This window comes from Centrocercus urophasianus, unplaced genomic scaffold (genome assembly GCF_019232065.1).
Source record: "Centrocercus urophasianus isolate 14NV4802_14NV808 unplaced genomic scaffold, USGS_Curo_1.0 seq_11, whole genome shotgun sequence".
NCBI classification, from domain to species: domain Eukaryota; kingdom Metazoa; phylum Chordata; class Aves; order Galliformes; family Phasianidae; genus Centrocercus; species Centrocercus urophasianus.
This window is the reverse complement of record NW_024884253.1, coordinates 66199946-66217312: the sequence shown is the minus strand read 5'-3', so window position 1 is coordinate 66217312 and position 17367 is coordinate 66199946. Positions and strand designations below refer to the sequence as shown.

Genomic DNA, 17367 nt, shown 5'->3' with positions numbered 1-17367 from the left:
GCTTTAATGTGAATGTGTTCATTAAATATCTGAAAAAGAGCAGATGATCTTTCCTGCAGAAGAATAACCTCCAAGCTCTTGAAACGCTACCAAATGTTCTGGTAATTTCCTTGACTCTGACGTGTATTTGTTTATGCTCTTCAGTTTGGGTTTTTTTGAGGGTGAGATTTTCCAGAAGATCAGAATGAATTGTGTAAACATGCCAACAACAGTAAACAAGGAATGATAATATCACTTCTGTATTTGTAGTAAGCAGTGTAAACAATAACACTTTTTACAGTTACGTGCTTTGTCAATCTTTTCTAAGGCACAGAAAAAAACAGGCTCTTATAGCTTTACTTACATTGCCTTTAATTAGTGATGAAATTGCTTAATTTGTAGATGGCATTATTTTTGTTGCTTAAAGATTTTAATGCTTAATAATGATAGTTTAGTTTAAAGAGATAACACATAACATCAAAAAAAAAAGAAACATTTTGAAATTCCATCATTAATTAATGTTGCCTGACATCACATCTATTTTTGCATGTATTACAAGTATACTTCACTGTTTTTACCTGATGACACCTTTCATAGCTCTTTGTTTCTATGCACACTATTTTCAGATTCGTAGTGCCTTCCAATAATAAGCCCATTGGAGGTATAGTTTTGTTATATAATGTTAAGGAACTTGGTAGAGATGTCTCAATTCCTAGTGTAATTTTGTACAGTTTTATGAATTAAGATGACGTTAGCAGGTGGCATAATAGGTGATATATATAATTGAAGCTATGGGTAGCTATTATCCTTTCTAGAAGGAAAGCTTGTACATGACTTGAATGAGAAATTAAAACTGAAAAAAGGGGAATGTTTTATATAATACTGTATCTGATACTTTTCGAGCCCATAGTGATGGTGTGCAAAATCACAGGTATGGATTACAATGCAGAAATGCTGTGAAATAAAACCATACTGTGAGGTACCTGTGAGCCACGGTACCAGGCATGCCCATTTTGCTCTGCTTGTGTTACACAGCAAAGACATGTACCTTTGGTCTGGTACTTGCTCAAATGCTAAATGTTATAATCATGTAAATAACCTCATGAGTGGAAAAAAAAGAAGGTGGGGATCTGGGACAGTCATTATCCTTTTGAAAGCCGTGATAACACTTAGCATGTCTGAAAGTAATGTAAGCACTGAGTGTAAGTGCTATGCTGGATAATAGCCAGAGCACTCCACACACAGCAGACTACAGCGTCTGTTTTCTTGCAGCAGCAACTACTGACACTGTAGACAAACCATCTACATTTATCTTGCTGCCAGTTTCAGACCCTTTCCTGCTGGCACTGTTGCTTCCACTCATTCTGAATTGCACTTTAAGGCAAAACAAAAGTCCCTGTCAATGAGAGAAACAAAAAGTAAGTCCATAATAAATAGTACCATGTGGGCACAAGGACTCAAGCAGAAAGGGAGAAGGAAGAGCAAATTCTGAATTTTGTAGTGGCAGAACATAAAAGTATTCCTAGAGAGCAGCTGCAGTGCTGGGATCCCCAATCAGATAATTTCCTTGAGGCTTAAGGGAGCCAAGAGCTTTAGCCACCGTTGACAAATGGCCACTTTTACAGTCTGTTTTGGCTTTCAGGATTTTCTGTCGTATAAAAGGGAAGCTACCATTCAAATGTAAGTGATGGGCTTAGGGCAGAAATTAAAGTAGAGCCTTCTGTGCTTGTGTTATGTGGGAAGACAGATGAAACAGCCAGAGAGGTCCCTTCTGGCTTGAAGAGATCTGGGAGCTGTGCATAAAAGATTATGGCTTCCCACACAAGCTAGGTCAAGTGTGCAGGATAGATCTTGAGGGAGTTTTGAAAGCAGAGCGTTAGGGCCTGGCAGGTCAGAAAGGGTATCCCTCAGAGAATAAATTAGTGTCAAGCTCCTAAAATAAATCATATTTGGAAATACACAAGTGACCCATTTGCTTTAGTTACGTTTGTCCCAAACTTGTATGTGATTTCCCATAAAGTTTGAATACATGCGTGGCTATAGAGGGTAAATTCTAAACTTTCATGAGCAACTGATAATGTATTTTAAACTCATCTGTGCCAAAACTATATAACATGTGGGGCACAGCGGCTCCAAAACACTTGTTCTCTATGCCAGAGTTTAGACAACCAAATAAATCAGACAAGCATCTGGCCTCATTGTTGCAGTCAGAACTAGACATGAGGAATTACTTTGTATGAATGTGATGAGACAAAATTAAATTTAAACTTCTAACATAGTCAATAAATTTTACAATAGTCTAATTTTTCAAGGAACCTTGCCTCAAGCAAGAGCCACAATGGGAAAGATATATATATAGTTCTTAACTTCTAATGCTGAATATCTGTTTTCTCCATTTAATAGATTCAGTGCTTCATCAGTTCTATAATTGCACTTACCCAGTTAAGAACTAGAAGTACGAAGGCTGCTCTGAAAGTAATGCCTCCTATTTTGCAATATTGGCCCATGACATCAGAGGTGGATGGTGGGGGTATGGCAATGGAGACAGAACCATCTCAACAATATTCCATTACACTAATAAGTCATATAAACATCAGCTTTTCATCCATCCTGCAAATAGCACAAGAAAGTGTCTCCATCAGTGACTGAGATGTGATGTGAAAGCTCCACCTATTTTAAATCCATACAGTTCTCTCTTCACACGTATTTGTTATTCATGACCTTTCAAATATTACTGTATTCAGATGGTAGTCTTGACGCATTCAACCTATGGACCATCTACCTGTGGAGGAAGATATACGAGTCTGCCTTGTCATCAGAAACTTCTCTGAGAGGTAAATTTTAGATATGTTTTCTTTCTAACGTTATTATATTGCCAAGATTTTTCACCTCTGTTTAAAAGCTTTATAGTTACCAAACATCAGTGACAACTGAAAAGGGGCTAATGAAAAAGTTACTAAGGAAGGAAAGAGATCCCTTAGAAGTTTTTTTTTCAGAAATGAGGCTCTGAAATTATGATAACGTGAACAGAATATCAGATTTTGAAACCGAAAAAAAAAAATACTCATGAAACTGAAAGAAATGTTGGTCCCCTCTAGTAGCTGCAGCCAGCCCATCCTGTTTTATACAGCCATTATTCTGAAATGGCCTATTTTTATTTCAGAGCACCTTCATACTTCATACTACCACCAACATTCGCAGCAGTAAATAAATTCATTCATCTGAATAATCTCACTGAACATGTGTAACAGTCTATGTTACAGTAAATTCTGGGTGGAAGGAGATAAAATAAGCCTCTGTTCCTCAAATCAGTGCTCACCAGGACACAGCCCCAGCATTAGCCAACATCTCTGTCTCCTTTGTGCTGTCTTATCTGTGCCTGGGGTGAGTGTAGAAATCAGAGCATGGCTGGCATGGAGTAGCAGAGGCTAGGAGAAAAAAATACAACCAGTCCAGTAGGATGACTGTAGAAATAAGTATGTCTTACTGTAGGCAAAATTGCTTACCATTATTCCACTGCAGGTTCTTTGGAAATCCTTGTTACTTGCAAGTCTTTCTCATTTAAACTTTTCAATTGCTGAGAGCTTCTGATGTGAAACATATGACATTTTTTATTCTTGCTTCCCTACTGCTCTGCATGCCCCAGAGTCTACACACCAATAAAAATTATCTGAGTGTTTCTACTTCACAAGAAACTCTACCTAAAGAAACTTAAGAAACTGTCTGTTTAAAATTTCATCAGTTTTCATTCTAGTTATATTTTTATTTAGACCCTCCAATTTATTCACACGAATATTTGTTTGGGTGCAGTTATAACTATTTTTCCTTTTTTTAAACCCTTCCATGTATTAGATCTGTGTTGAAAACTACTTCCACTTATTTTGCACTCCAACTTCTCACTACTTTTGTTGGCTTTATGTAAATATTTTCTTTTAGGCAAGAGATTTCAAGGCACTTCTAATGGTTTTTTAATGCAAAATTACTGAAATTGCCTTCATTGGTTCTTTTTCCTCACCCAGATTTAAAATAGGATGTTTTTATAGACTACAAATTGAAGCAGGAAATTCATGTCTGTGCTAAGAGAAGCATAAGAAAATACTTTAAGCTTTCCAAACAGAGTTGCTGTGAAACACAGGCATTTTGTTGTGCCTTCTCTCATCAGGACTGGCTTTTATTCTAAGCACCAGAGATCTCAGACCACTTTAAAGACTAGCCACAGTTTGTGTAATCAATCTTTATTTTTCTGCCTCAGAGTTTTCATATTGTCTATAACTTATCTGTACTTCTGCCAGAGTCAATAAATTCATGTGCAAATTAGAGTATTTTAACAGCCAGAAACATTGCATTGACTAGAATAATTCCATGAGACTTGCATGTGCTTGTGAGACATGTGTGTGTATGTTTCTACACTCACATTTCAGACATGTCTGATGAGTGAGAAATGCCAGCTGCTGTCCCATGGCAATACACTGGGCTGACGATAAAGTAGCTGCAGAAAGAACCTTTAGAGAGATTGAATACCAGAGTTTTACTATGTGGCAAGAAAGAATCAGCTCGGGTGGGATTGCTATGTATCATCAGGGGTCAAATCTGCATGCTGTTTACATCAATGTAGCAATATGAACAATGAGTGTGACCATTGGAATTGGGCTCAATGTTTATCAATTACTGTTGATATCCAATTATCAAAGCACAGCTGAATTCCATACAAGATGTCAGCACAAATAATTATAGACAATTTTCTCCTACTCCAGAAACTGACCTGGATGGTTCTCTCTGTGCTTCGTGAGTATTTGAAAAAAATTGTATTTCAATCCATTTTGGTCAACTTCTGAAGTCAGAGGCTAAAGTCAGCTGAAAAAATGTGTTCCCTTTTTGCCTATTCCAGAAGAGATGTGGAATTGTTGCACTCACGGCAACCATTGTCTTTCCTTGTGGAAGAAATTCAACGTTATGACTTAACCGAATCATCACAGAGGAGAAGCAGATGGGTTTTTGTGAGAGAAAGATCCCCACATAGTTTTTAAAAATGTATCTTTTTTAATCAGAAGAATGTCTGGGAAAATGATGAGAACGCAAATAGCTACTTATTACAATAAGCTGTAACAAAACTCCCTGAAGTGAGTTAGTGCATTTTATTTTATCACTGAATTACATTTTAATATAAGCTCCCATAAAAACTAACTTAGACTTTTACACTGACTTGTAAGGAGTATATGCTATATTCAATAATCCTTGTCAAATAAAGGCACAAATCTAATTAAGCAATAAATCCATAAAAATTGTTACACACAGTTAATGAGTGGCTTGTATTTTCATAACAGCAATGGCATATTAAGAAAGCATTAGCTGTTGTAGTATGGCTGGAGTAGTTATACTGATAAATTAGTCATTCTGGCATTTCATGACTGACTTTTAATCACTTCGAGTTGCAGAGATGTGCTTGGTTTAGAATTTGTGCTATTATTCATAAATTCTATTAAAAGAGAGTTAATCTAAGTATCTATCCATATTTGTAAGATATCAGTTTTACAAAATGAGTTAGTTTTTCATCTCAGCAGAACAAGCAGCTCTGGCTGACAGCAATCTAGAGTTGATACTAAAAGTTGGGACCAAAACCACCAGTTTATAACTACAGATTGTAAAATCAGTGTTTTTAACAGGAATCTAATAAAGAGATACATTGCTGTAATATGTTGGTTTTAGGAATATGACATTAGTTGAACTCATATACTCTGGTCTTAATGACAGGAAATGTCTCAACCTTAGTTCATAATTTGAATTAATCCAAAGTTAAAACGCCAATAGTATCTACTCCTCTCTCCTCCACTTTCAGTACTATGCAATTTGGTGGGTTTTGTTACTGTTGTTTGTGGATGGTGTTTTCTGGAAAGCCAGTTACTTACAGGCTTCTTCCTGTTGCATGTTAATCCTACTGAGCAGCACTTGGTTCCTGTTTATTTATCTGATTCTGGTAAGCAGGCGCGTGCACACTCAGTACCAGCAAATCCACTAGTCTGTGGGAGCCGGAGATTAGCATCTGGGGACCAAAGAGTGGTGATCTGCTTGGGGTTAATGCCCCTTTTTTGGGGTAATGCTGCTCCCCAAGCCCTTACTCTCACATCAGGGAGGGTCTTCACCGTTATTTACATAGCAATTGTGCTACCTCAATTTGGGACAGCAAATGTCTGTGATGGAGTCTCTATATTGCTCTGGCTTCAGACACTGCTACCTTCTCTCACATATTTCATAAATGTGCTTTATGTTGATCACATGCCTTTAAAATTCTGCTGAATGGAATAAAGGATACCAAACAGTAAATTGAAAAGGTATAAAAATGGATCTGTCACGTATCCTACAGTATATCTGCAATTTCTGCAATGCTTTTAGCAGTAAGGAAGAGCCAGGTGGTGTTTTTATTTCTAACAGATACCCATTATATGCAGCTGGTTTAGTTTTTAGTTTAGATGTTGAAAATGTGTATGGAACTTTTAGCTGTTGTAATATGTTTAGTAATAATACTCCGTGTCCCTGAAGCCCACTCCAGCTGGAGATATAAATCATCTTAACAGGCATTAATAAATTAGAGTCTAAAATACCTTTACCTTCATTTAACTTTTATTTTGAAAAAGAAACCCTTTATTCCTCTTTAAAATGAATCTAAGATATCTGTTGTTTTTAAAGAAATAGCACTCGGTTTATTTATTGTTCATATTTATGGAAAAAAAGCTGGTAAAGTTTATAGGCCAGCTCTATTTATATATATCTTTCAGAGCAAAGGCCTGCACTTGTTCATGAATGTCAGAGGTGAAAATCAAACTTCTGCAGAAAGGTCACAAAGCTTTCAAGATTTGCTAGATACTCCAAGAAAATCTTGTATAGGATTTAAAAAATCGGTAGGATTTCATGTGTGAAGAGGAAAGAACTACAGAAGCTGAGACATCATTCATCTTTGATTCATCATTCTTCTTAACTGCACCTGAAACTTTTTCTTTTAGACATGTGTTACTATATAAATTTCCCCCATAGAGTCACATACTGTAAAATTGTGTATTATTTTTTCTTGAGTAGGTTCTCCTCTTTTTCCACTAAGATGTGATAAGTATTTAAAGGAAATAAATGTGTTGAGCTTGTGGTAAAAACATTCATCTCTATTTTTTCACTTGTGTGTAGAGATCCTGTCTCAGAGCACAGGTGCTGGGAGTGAATCCTATAAACAGCCGCATCCTGACACTTTTGGGGCTGTGAAGGCTTAAGCAAGGGAGCTAAAAGAGAACTAAAAGATGGAACTTGGAAACTGATCTCCTGTGTGGATGAATTTCTCCAAAGACAGAATATCTTGCATTATAACTCATATTTTATAGCTGATCATAGAATCATAGAATCATAGAATGGCCTGGGTTGAAAAGGACGTCAATATTCATCTAGTTTCAACCCCATGCTATGTGCAGGGTAGCCAACCACCACACCAGGATGCCCAGAGCCACATCCAGCCTGGTCTTGAGTGCCTCCAGGGATGGGGCATCCATAACCTCCTTGGTCTACCTGTTCCAGTGCGTCACCACCCTCTGTGTGAAAAACTTCATCCTAATAGCTAACCTAAACCTCCACTGTCTCAGTTTAAAACCATTCCCCCTTGTCCTATCATTATCCACCCATGTAAACAGTCATTCCCCCTCCTGTTTATATGCTTCCTTTAAGTAATGGAAGGTCACAATGAGATCTCCTCAGAGCTTTCTCTGAGCTAAGCAATCCCAGTTCCCTCAACCTTTCCTCATAGGAGAGGTGCTCCAGCCCTCTGATCATCTTAGTGGCCCTTTGCTGGTCTTGTTCTGTGTCTTTCTAATGTTGAGAGCCCCAGGCCTGGGTTCAGTACTACAGATGGGGCCTCACAAGAGCTGAGTAAAGGGGGACAATCACCTCCCTCTCCTTGCTGGCCACCCCTTTTTTAATGCAACAGTTGGCCTTCTGGACTGCACTAACTGCTGGCTCATGTCTAGTTTCTCATCCACCAGGATGCCTAAGTCCTTCTCTGTGAGTCATACTCAAACTTGCCAGAAATACTAGAAAGTTTAGCACGTGAGAGACAAGGGGGTAGTTGACAGCTTCAAAAGTTCATCTGATCCAGGAATCTTGGATGGAGCTTGTCTGAAACTAGAAGGTTGCCTGCCTGCCTATGTTACTGTAGGCAGCGGGAGAAAATTGGTTGGACTGGATGATCTTGAAGTTCTTTTCCAACCTCGGTGATTCTGTGATTCTGTGTAAGTTGGATAAAAGATAGGTGGCATGCTGTCTGCGTGGATAATCATAATATCACAGAATCATTCAGGTTGGAAAAGATCTCTAAGGTCATCTAGTCCAACTGTCTACATACCACCAAATGATGCGAGTAAACTTGCTCTTATTCTATTTATGCCTTCAGGATCTAATCTGGCAGGGATTCACATAGCTCCATACAAGTCTAACATTAATTAATTCTTCCGTTCGCTGGCTTGTGTAGATCATAGCAGCAGATGAATGATTGCATGGCTTTACTGTAGTAATAAAGATGAATTCCATGGTATGTCATCTTTTTGAAGATTAACAAGATTGATAAAAAACTACTGAATACACTGTTACATTGTAAAAGAAGGAAATCTCCCCAAATTGTTTAAAGATGTTGTAAATACAAGAAATTGGGCTCGCTTTTCTTTTGTTTTCTAGAAATTGCTATTATTTTTATTAAGTCATTATTTCTTTCAATAATTGAGTTTGCAAGTCATTTACATATGACAGTAAAGTGCTTTAGTACATCTGACAGTAAAGTCAGAGAAGCCACAGAAAAACTGTTTGTTCAGATATAGGATAATAAGTATTTTCCTTATGGTCACCATTGGATAAAATTCACCCAGTGAAGAGCAGTAGTTCATGTGTGTGTGAATGAAATTTAATTAGAACTTATATGACATGTATAATTGCTTTCATGAAGACATTTCCCACAGGGGCAAATCTCACTTCTTTTTATTCCACGATCAAGAAATTCATAAAAAAACATTCCAGAGTATAATTTTAGTGGTGGTTTTTTTTGTTGTTTTTTTTTTTTTTTTCCCCCCTCATTAGTCCTATCTTCAACTTAACAAGACATCAACTTTAAAAACATCTGTCCACTGTTGAAAGGTCCATGAACAAATTAAGAGTGCATTTCAGTTTTACGATAGCTATCACAAGTCATCCACTTAAGAATATTAAGGTACTACCACAAAGACTTTCATATTTAGAAAATGCAGTTTTCTTATCAAAAGAATGGCAGAAAGAAATATTCATATGTAGACTGAGAAGTGATTTAACGTTAATTCACCTCTTAAACTGCTATGTGTCCTTTTACATCTAGTTGAAATCTTATAACCTGTATATTCTCATTATCTTTCAGTTGATACTCTCTCAAAATTTCTTCTATTTCATTTTTGTAAAGCTTCCCGGTACAAGTATAGAACATCCTTACAAAGACCATGGAGTATTCCTATATTCTTTAAAATGTATTTGTCCAAAAATATCTCTAAATCTAAATGTGTACTTGTATGCTTTGCAGTTATTCACTGTCAGCTAAAGAATCTTTCTAGAATTTGTGCTGATATTCACAACCTGATTGCCAAATGGTCACATGGTATTTGTCTTTTGCTGTAGGAAGGCCAACACAATGCTTTCCATGGAGATGTTTACAAGGTTTGTAAAGGGCTGAAAGGCATTTGGGACCACAGAGCTTGTGAATAACTGGAAGGCTGCCCAGGAGATCAAGGATGTATATTGACTTAAAGAGAGAAAACAGGTTGGCATGGATGGAAGCTGAAACTTATTCTCAGGAGAGGCAAGAAGGATTGCCAGTTACACAATTTCAATTCTGTATTTTCACTTTTCTTGTAATGTTTCAACCTACAGTATCAGTTTCTTTAGTGAAAGAGTCAAAGCTACACAACTGTGCTGCATCAAACAGGGCACTGAGTTGGTCAGCTGAACATCCAGAGACTGCAGTGCCAGAAAGCAAGCTAAAGTATGGATAAACACTTCACTGTTTTTTGCTAGTGCTTCAGCCCATTTCCCGGTCTTGTTTACTTTACAGATATGTATGTAGCCACCTGTCTGCCAAAGCTGTAACTTTTCCATGAAGTCATATTTATTAGTAGAATAATGAATGAGACAGATAATCAATTCTGCATTTCAAATATGGCCTCATTAGTGCCCTTGTTTAGTGTCAGGGAGAAAATATCTAGCAGGTTGCTTGGCATTTCTCTTCTCACTTTTGGGAATTACATTCCCCTTGCTTTATATTCTTCACCTATTGTGTTGAATTTGATTCTAGCCAGTAAACCTATAATCCTTAGCTTGCATCATGCTGTATGTTTATGAATTTTGACTGGTTGTTTCTTTCCCTGTCCCTCGGATTTGCTAACCTGTTACTCCAAGTTGTGTAAACTGCTTAGTCAACCTAAGCTTGTTCTGAAGAGCAGCTGAGGACACTGCTGTGGTCCCCATGCCATGCACAGCATGAACATTGCAGCTGGGCAGAAGTATTTATTCATATGAGTGTTTCTCATCTTAATGTAACTTACTATCTGTTTGCAAATGCACTATGATCTTCCCATTCTTGGCTTCTTCTCTCATTATGCTTCAGAGCTTCTGTGTCATTGATTGTTCCTTGCAGCCTAAGAGAATCATTTCCTTTAAAGCAGTTCCAGCCTAAAGCACTTTACACCTGTCTCCTCATTTTTGTCAATCACTTGTTGTTACCCCAAACCCATCTCCTTTGATCTCAATCCAGTTGTGTTTTTGTATTTGTTTGTTTGCACCAGAACTTCAACAAAAGAACAGATCTGGACTGCAAACGACTTCATTTTATGTTAAGAAGGCATCATTAGCAGTTATATTGCACGGTATGGCTGATGATCTTTTGCAGCAATATGAAAACACCAGAGAAAAGGTTGAGCCTGAGAAGGAACAACTGTGACTAATCAGTGAAGTATATAAGCAGACACTGCATCAGGGAAATGGCATATAGAAGCCTCACTCAATAAAAGTATCTTTTGTATGATATTTTTAAATGATTGTACAAACTACAGAAGTCTGGTAGCATCTTTTATACCTACATAATTTTCCAAAACCAGCTGATGGAAACTGAAACTACCAAGTTTCAGAGCAGTACTCTGATTTTTCTGTTCTCTCTTAGGAGGACTTATCACCACCACATTTTTCTCTCCCTTTTTCTCCTTTGTATCTTTACTCTTACAACTTACAGTTATAATTCTCTCGATTTAGTAATTAGTCTTTGTCACCTCATTAATTTTAATTTAACAAGACTCTTCACCTTCATCTAGGAATCACTGCCTTTGTATTTGGGAATTTTTAAGTCATGTATTATGGTATCTTTCAGTCATGCATGATCAGCATCTAGGTGACTACGAGTCATTTTTTAAAAAGTTTTGTCTTTGGTCTGCTATTACTGCAGTATTGTTTTTAAGTTAATTCATCCTTTCTTATCTAAACTTTCTAAATTGTGAATGAAATAATGAATAGAAATACAAATTCCCCATTTTTTGAAAGCATTGTACCTGAAAATTCATAATGTAGATAATTTGTTAGGATTCATTTATATTTGAAAATGCGTGCAAATTGAGATAATTTGCCATGAATCAGTGTGTCGTCATGTAACTCAGAACCCCAACCAAATTGTAATGTCTCATCTGAGTGTTAGTCTCAGTTCATTAATTGCATAGTATTCTTCTGATTTTACATCATTAGCTTTTATTTTTTGAAGTTCAGTAAGTAAATATGTGATGATCTGAACATTCCCTTCATTGCTTTCTTTTATTTCTAAAATGAAATATTTGAACAAACAGATTTCTCAGTCTTCCTTCTAATCTGATCCACTTCTGCATCTAAGTACTAAAAGTGAAAAATTAACTGTAGTAAATTTCAACATGAAACTACAATAACAACTGTCTTGCTTTTCATATCTAACTTCCAGTATGACATATTTAATTATGGTAAATCCTCTAAGGATAGTTTTTCTAATATCTCAAAGCACCCATCAGGACTGGGAAAAGGGCATTGTATTTTACTGGGAGCATGCGTGGTGTGCTGGGTACCAGCCAGGCAAATAGACTTAAGTCAGTGATGCAGTTTCAGCTAACATCAGGAGTTTCTTTCCAGTGTTTTTGTGCACGATGAAGTGTTCTTTCATGTGTGGGCAGAGCCAAGAACTATGTAGAGTAAGGAAATATTTGATATGAAACCAGCAATATAGTATCCATTGGGTTACTAAATTGATAATTACATAATGCTGTGCTGGATGTAGTCATTTTCATTTCAGAAGCAGCATGAGATTGACATAATGACCTTCTTAGCAGTATCGTTTTTAACCACTGGTTCTCAGCTGAGTATTACTTGCTACCTTTGAGATTCCTTCATTCTCTTTTCTGATAATAAAGGAATTACCCTCTTTTTCCTTCCTTCCATTGAAATATAAGCTGACCTAAATATTTATGCCTTTTGGGTAACCATCCTGTGGGGAATTAGTGTTTGTCAATTTAATTACTTAACTTTTTTCTTTTCTTTAAATGGCTTCTGTAGTATTTCTATTTATTTTTTAAATTGTTTAAATAACTTGATTCCACCATTTTTTTCTTCAATTTTCACAATCAGCACAGCCATATCCAATAAAAAACATAGACAATGATTAATTTTCTCAAACATTAAGAAAAGATCATTCATTTGTTGGTATTGCCTCCCCATCCCATTTAAAAATGAACAAACAAATGCAGAACTCAAAAGATGTGTCTGGGGGAGAAATACCAGTTGCATTCATCTTACTTCCTTTGTCCCATGGGAACAAATGGGTAAAAGAAAATAGACATAAACTTCAGTTTCTGGATGATAGATTTTACCTATGAGAAGCACATCAAGTGGTTCACTTTACTTGTATGGGCAGAGAAATTTGGAAAACAAGACCATCTGCATGCAAATTTTTTTTCTTTTACTGTAGATTTGTACCAGAGTAAATTTGTTAACTTCATTTGGCTTTATTCCAGGTTTTGATTAATGTGCAATAAGTAATAAGCTCAAACAAGATGTTGTTAATACAAGGATGACTATGCTAACAGGTAAGCAGCTGTTGTGTGGAACACAAAGTGAATATTTTAGGAATCTGCATGACATTAGCATAAGCAGTGTACTTGAGCAATTCACTCTGGTTTTCCTTCTGCAAGCTCTGACCACTATCACCACACTTTTTAAACAGCAAATACTCAGAGAGGCCGTGAAAGTGGAGATTAATTTAAATGCCACTAGACAGAGATTCAAACAGCTCAGCTCCCAGAACAACGCTTCTTCTCTTCCTCCTGAGGAGCATGGCGTATGAGGGCAGCATAACCAAACCAAACTTCAACCATACTGCAGAAGTTTATGAGGATCACCTTCTCCAAAAAATTGGATCCTTGTAATAGAAAGCACACTGTAATTGGAGAAAAAAAAAAAAAATTCCTTCTCAAATTCCCCTCCCTGGTAAATTCTCAGTGCCCTTCTGTCAAGGTTTCAGTAATTGACTGCATTTGGCTTTGTGAAGATATTTTGAAGCAAATATATTCACACTCAAGTAATTGGGGTTTCTTTTATTTTAATTTATTGTTACAAAAAGCAGCATGAAAAATGCAAAAGAGGAAAATTTCCCATGTCTCCATGAAATAATATTGCAAATTACCCATAATCTGATTTTATAAATATTTGGGCCTTATATATATTGGGATTATTATTATTATTACACACTTTACCATGTACTCTCTGAATCATAGATTTTTATAAAACTCTAATTTAAGAATTGATGACCATGCGGAATACATAATAAAGTCCAAAACAAAGAACTAATAATTACTTAATGCACAAAAAGAATCACTGAAGATATAGACTGTTTCTTCTCAAAGTCCATTCTGGCTTCTACAGATAACAGAAGAGAGATAGAAATTCTTACTCTTATGTGTACTTTCTTACTTTCAACTGATATCATAGCAAAATGTTAAACCAGGCATTAGTCTTCATTAAATCTGTCAGTATAAGAGTCAATAAAGGAGGCACAAGAACTTCAATAAATAAGCTTGTCTTAAAGAATATACCTTTTCTCAAGCTGTCTTTATTGGGCAATTTTTTAAGTTTTACTTTTAACCATACTTTTCTTATTGTTATTGATGACGTACCTTCATCTTTATCAATGTTTATTTTATCCTAAAGAAATATATTTGTATTCTGCCACTGAAGTTTGGATGAAAAATCTTACAATAAAAATCATGTGTATTTACAAACAATCACATAAACTGTCCAGAATCAAAAGGGCTTTTTGCTGAATATCATGGGAACCGAACTTAGTCTCTGAAGTCATATTGAAGAAAATGTGATCTCTGCAAGAGAAACATGCTAGGGGTAATTTCTTTCATTCACTACCTTCTGTCTTGCAGAGAATACCTTATGTACTAACATATGGGAGCAGGGAAATTGAGTCTACTCTTGTTGCAGAAGCACTGTATGAAATGATTTACTTAGTTGGGTGGGTAGATAAATCATAATTAGTAAGACCACCATCAGCTGACATGTATGAAGATAGGTACTGCCTTTTTCATTGTTGTCTACATATTATAATCTTACAGTCGTTATTTATTGAAGTTGGCCTCTAGCACGTAGCTTTTCTTGTGCAATTCCTAACAATCTCCAGGGGTGATTTCAACAGCAGCTGCTACTTTTAATAGTGTAAGCAAGCAAGGAAGGAAGATGCTTTTGGCTATGAATGCGAATGATTAGCTCAGGATGTAATTTGTATCTCAGAATTGTTTTGATAGCTCAGCATTTTCTTGGCTTTTTATCTTTCCCCAATGAAATAACAGTCTTTTCAACTTCAAATAAGTCCTGTCTATCTTGGAGTTACACAAATGATATCATGAAGAATTCAACATTGCCGCTACTCATATATTAAAACTAGTAAGTAATCAACGAAATATTTAAGACAAATTCAAACTCTCAAACTTCTACTTAAATCATCTTTTAAATATCCACAGATGCACAAGTCTAAGAAAAGCGCACTAGAGCCAAAGTCAGCTTTTCAAACATTGTTGTTTATTGCGATAGATTTAGATTGCAAAAATTCTGTTTAAGTCCTTAGCTGATATATTTCATGGCTGCTTTTGGAAGATTTCCTGTGTCATGCTGTAGCAGGGTCTCCAAATTGTTCCTTCTGTCCTACTGAAAAAAATTATCATTATCGTGCTTTGCACACGTGGGCAATATTTAGGCCAATTGATTATTGGATATTATGACACAGTACAAGCTGGTTGAATAAGGCGATTTTTTCCTCCTTTATGCAGGTGAGAATTGTGAAATGCAAATGAATCGGGAGAAAAAGAAACAGTCTCAAATGGCACAGTAGTTATTTCTGATTATGAACAAAAGCAAAGCCAAAGGTGAGGACTACAACTCTGGTAGCCTATGATTTTTTTCTCTTTATGTGGCCCAATTCATTCCAAATTACAGTCCCTTTGATTCTACTGGATCTAGGGTTTATGTTGACCTTTTCTTCGTGACTGCCAATACCAGCTTCCTTTCAAAGAAGTGTAAAGTTAATTGGAACAAATCTAGTGTTTCACAGTGAAAAATTGCCTCAAAAATATTGAAATTACTTTTTTTCTTGACAGACCTTTTCTTAATTCTCTGCTTTGGCTTCATGGTATAGAAAACAAGCCAGGAAGTGACTGCCATGCAGAACTTCTATTGGCAGTTCTCTGTGCTGACTAGTACAAAGAATTAGGAATAGCATTCTTAAATTAAAAAATATCTAATATTTACCATATTTTTGTTAATAAACTATATTTCTTCAGTATAGTAACATTACAGCAGCTTCAGAAATGTTTATTTATGAGGAAAAAATGTCATTCTCACTGTATTTAATGCCTACATTTTTGGTGTTTTTTGTAATGCCTACATTTTTTACCCTTAGGGTTTGCTTGCAGGGATCAGAGAAAGGATGTTCTTTTACTAAACATTTCCCTAAATTTTCACCTGCTGTCATTAACCCCAGAGGACTTGAATAACATTACCTGATAATGTAATTTCAGTTAAAAGCAAATAATTGGCACTTGTTTGAGGTTGAGGACTGTAAGATGCTTTTCAAAACACTGGGGCTCATGAGAGAAAGGATTTTCCTCATGACAGCTATAAGTATTTCTGTTTACAGTATGAAGATCATGTATGTAGATATATATATTTAAATTAGGAATAACACTGGATTCTGGAAAGCTGTTGTTTAATCACAGGCTACTTTACCACTAATTTGCCAGTCTTAACAGACTGAACTTTTTGCTTTGACCAGGGCAGGGTTGTTAAAATGTGCTTTATGGGATGGGGGTTAAGAAAGACAGTGACTATTGTTTGTTGTTTTTTTTTCTCCTGCTTTTAATGTCTACAAGAAATTAGATGATGGTGGTACATAAATTTTACATTAACTACATTTGTATTGTTGTATTTAAAAAAGCATTGCTAAAATGGAATGTAGCATGCATGTGGAACGGCAGCATTATTATACAAACCAAACTATGCCAATGATGGTAAGATACAATCCAGTTCCTGTTAAGACTAATAAAGGAAGTTCTAAATTCAACTGGACTACATTCAACCATGTGTTTCTTTAATTATCCTTTCTTTGATAACTGTGATGCATGAGGAAAGAAGCAGAGATGAGAAATAGCTGTAAAAGTTCTAGCTGTTATAAAATTATCTGACCTTAGCTGTTATAAAATTACCTGACTTAAATCTGGCCTGAATTATCTTTGGTTAAATAGGATGCTTTCTTAGGGAATATAGTTGAAGAATGAGTACAGAAAAAGATCTAAAAAAGAAGTACATAGTACATACAGAAAAAGAAAGAACATAACTCCTTAAATCAATGCCAATTGGGAAACAAGAAAACAATTTTAGGAAGTGGAATCAAATTACTCTTTCACGTGCTGAAATTAAATGCATCTGTAAATAACTAAGTGGTTCTAAGTAGGGACCAAACTTCTTACTTTCTCATATTAGGAGTATCGTATCAATGATTTCTGAATAGAAATGTTTTATAAAAGATGTAAGCAACTTTAATTCTCTCTATGATCCTTCTACTTGTTTTTGATTTAACTTGCTAACTAGTTCAAGTAAACATTTTGCAGTGTTGGGACTGCTGGAGCTCCTGGAGGGGAGGAAAGGCTGCCAGGCTGTCCCTGTGGATGCACACTGATATAACTTGTGCTGCTTTGAAGCTTGGGCTGAAAGGAAAATTTGTGAAGAAGAAAATAGGATTCTCTTTCAGTTCACCAGTTTTCCTGTACAATGTACATGGATGTG

At 36.0% G+C, this 17367-nt stretch overlaps 1 long non-coding RNA gene across 1 annotated transcript; it reads left to right on the top strand.

Annotated features, from left to right (window-relative positions):
* The first annotated feature begins 570 nt into the window (after positions 1–570).
* Positions 571–16569, top strand: LOC122170866. The gene is made up of 3 exons (XR_006171866.1): positions 571–2813; positions 9643–13112; positions 13250–16569. It is a non-coding gene; the product is annotated as an uncharacterized LOC122170866 (long non-coding RNA).
* Positions 16570–17367: the final 798 nt, after the last annotated feature.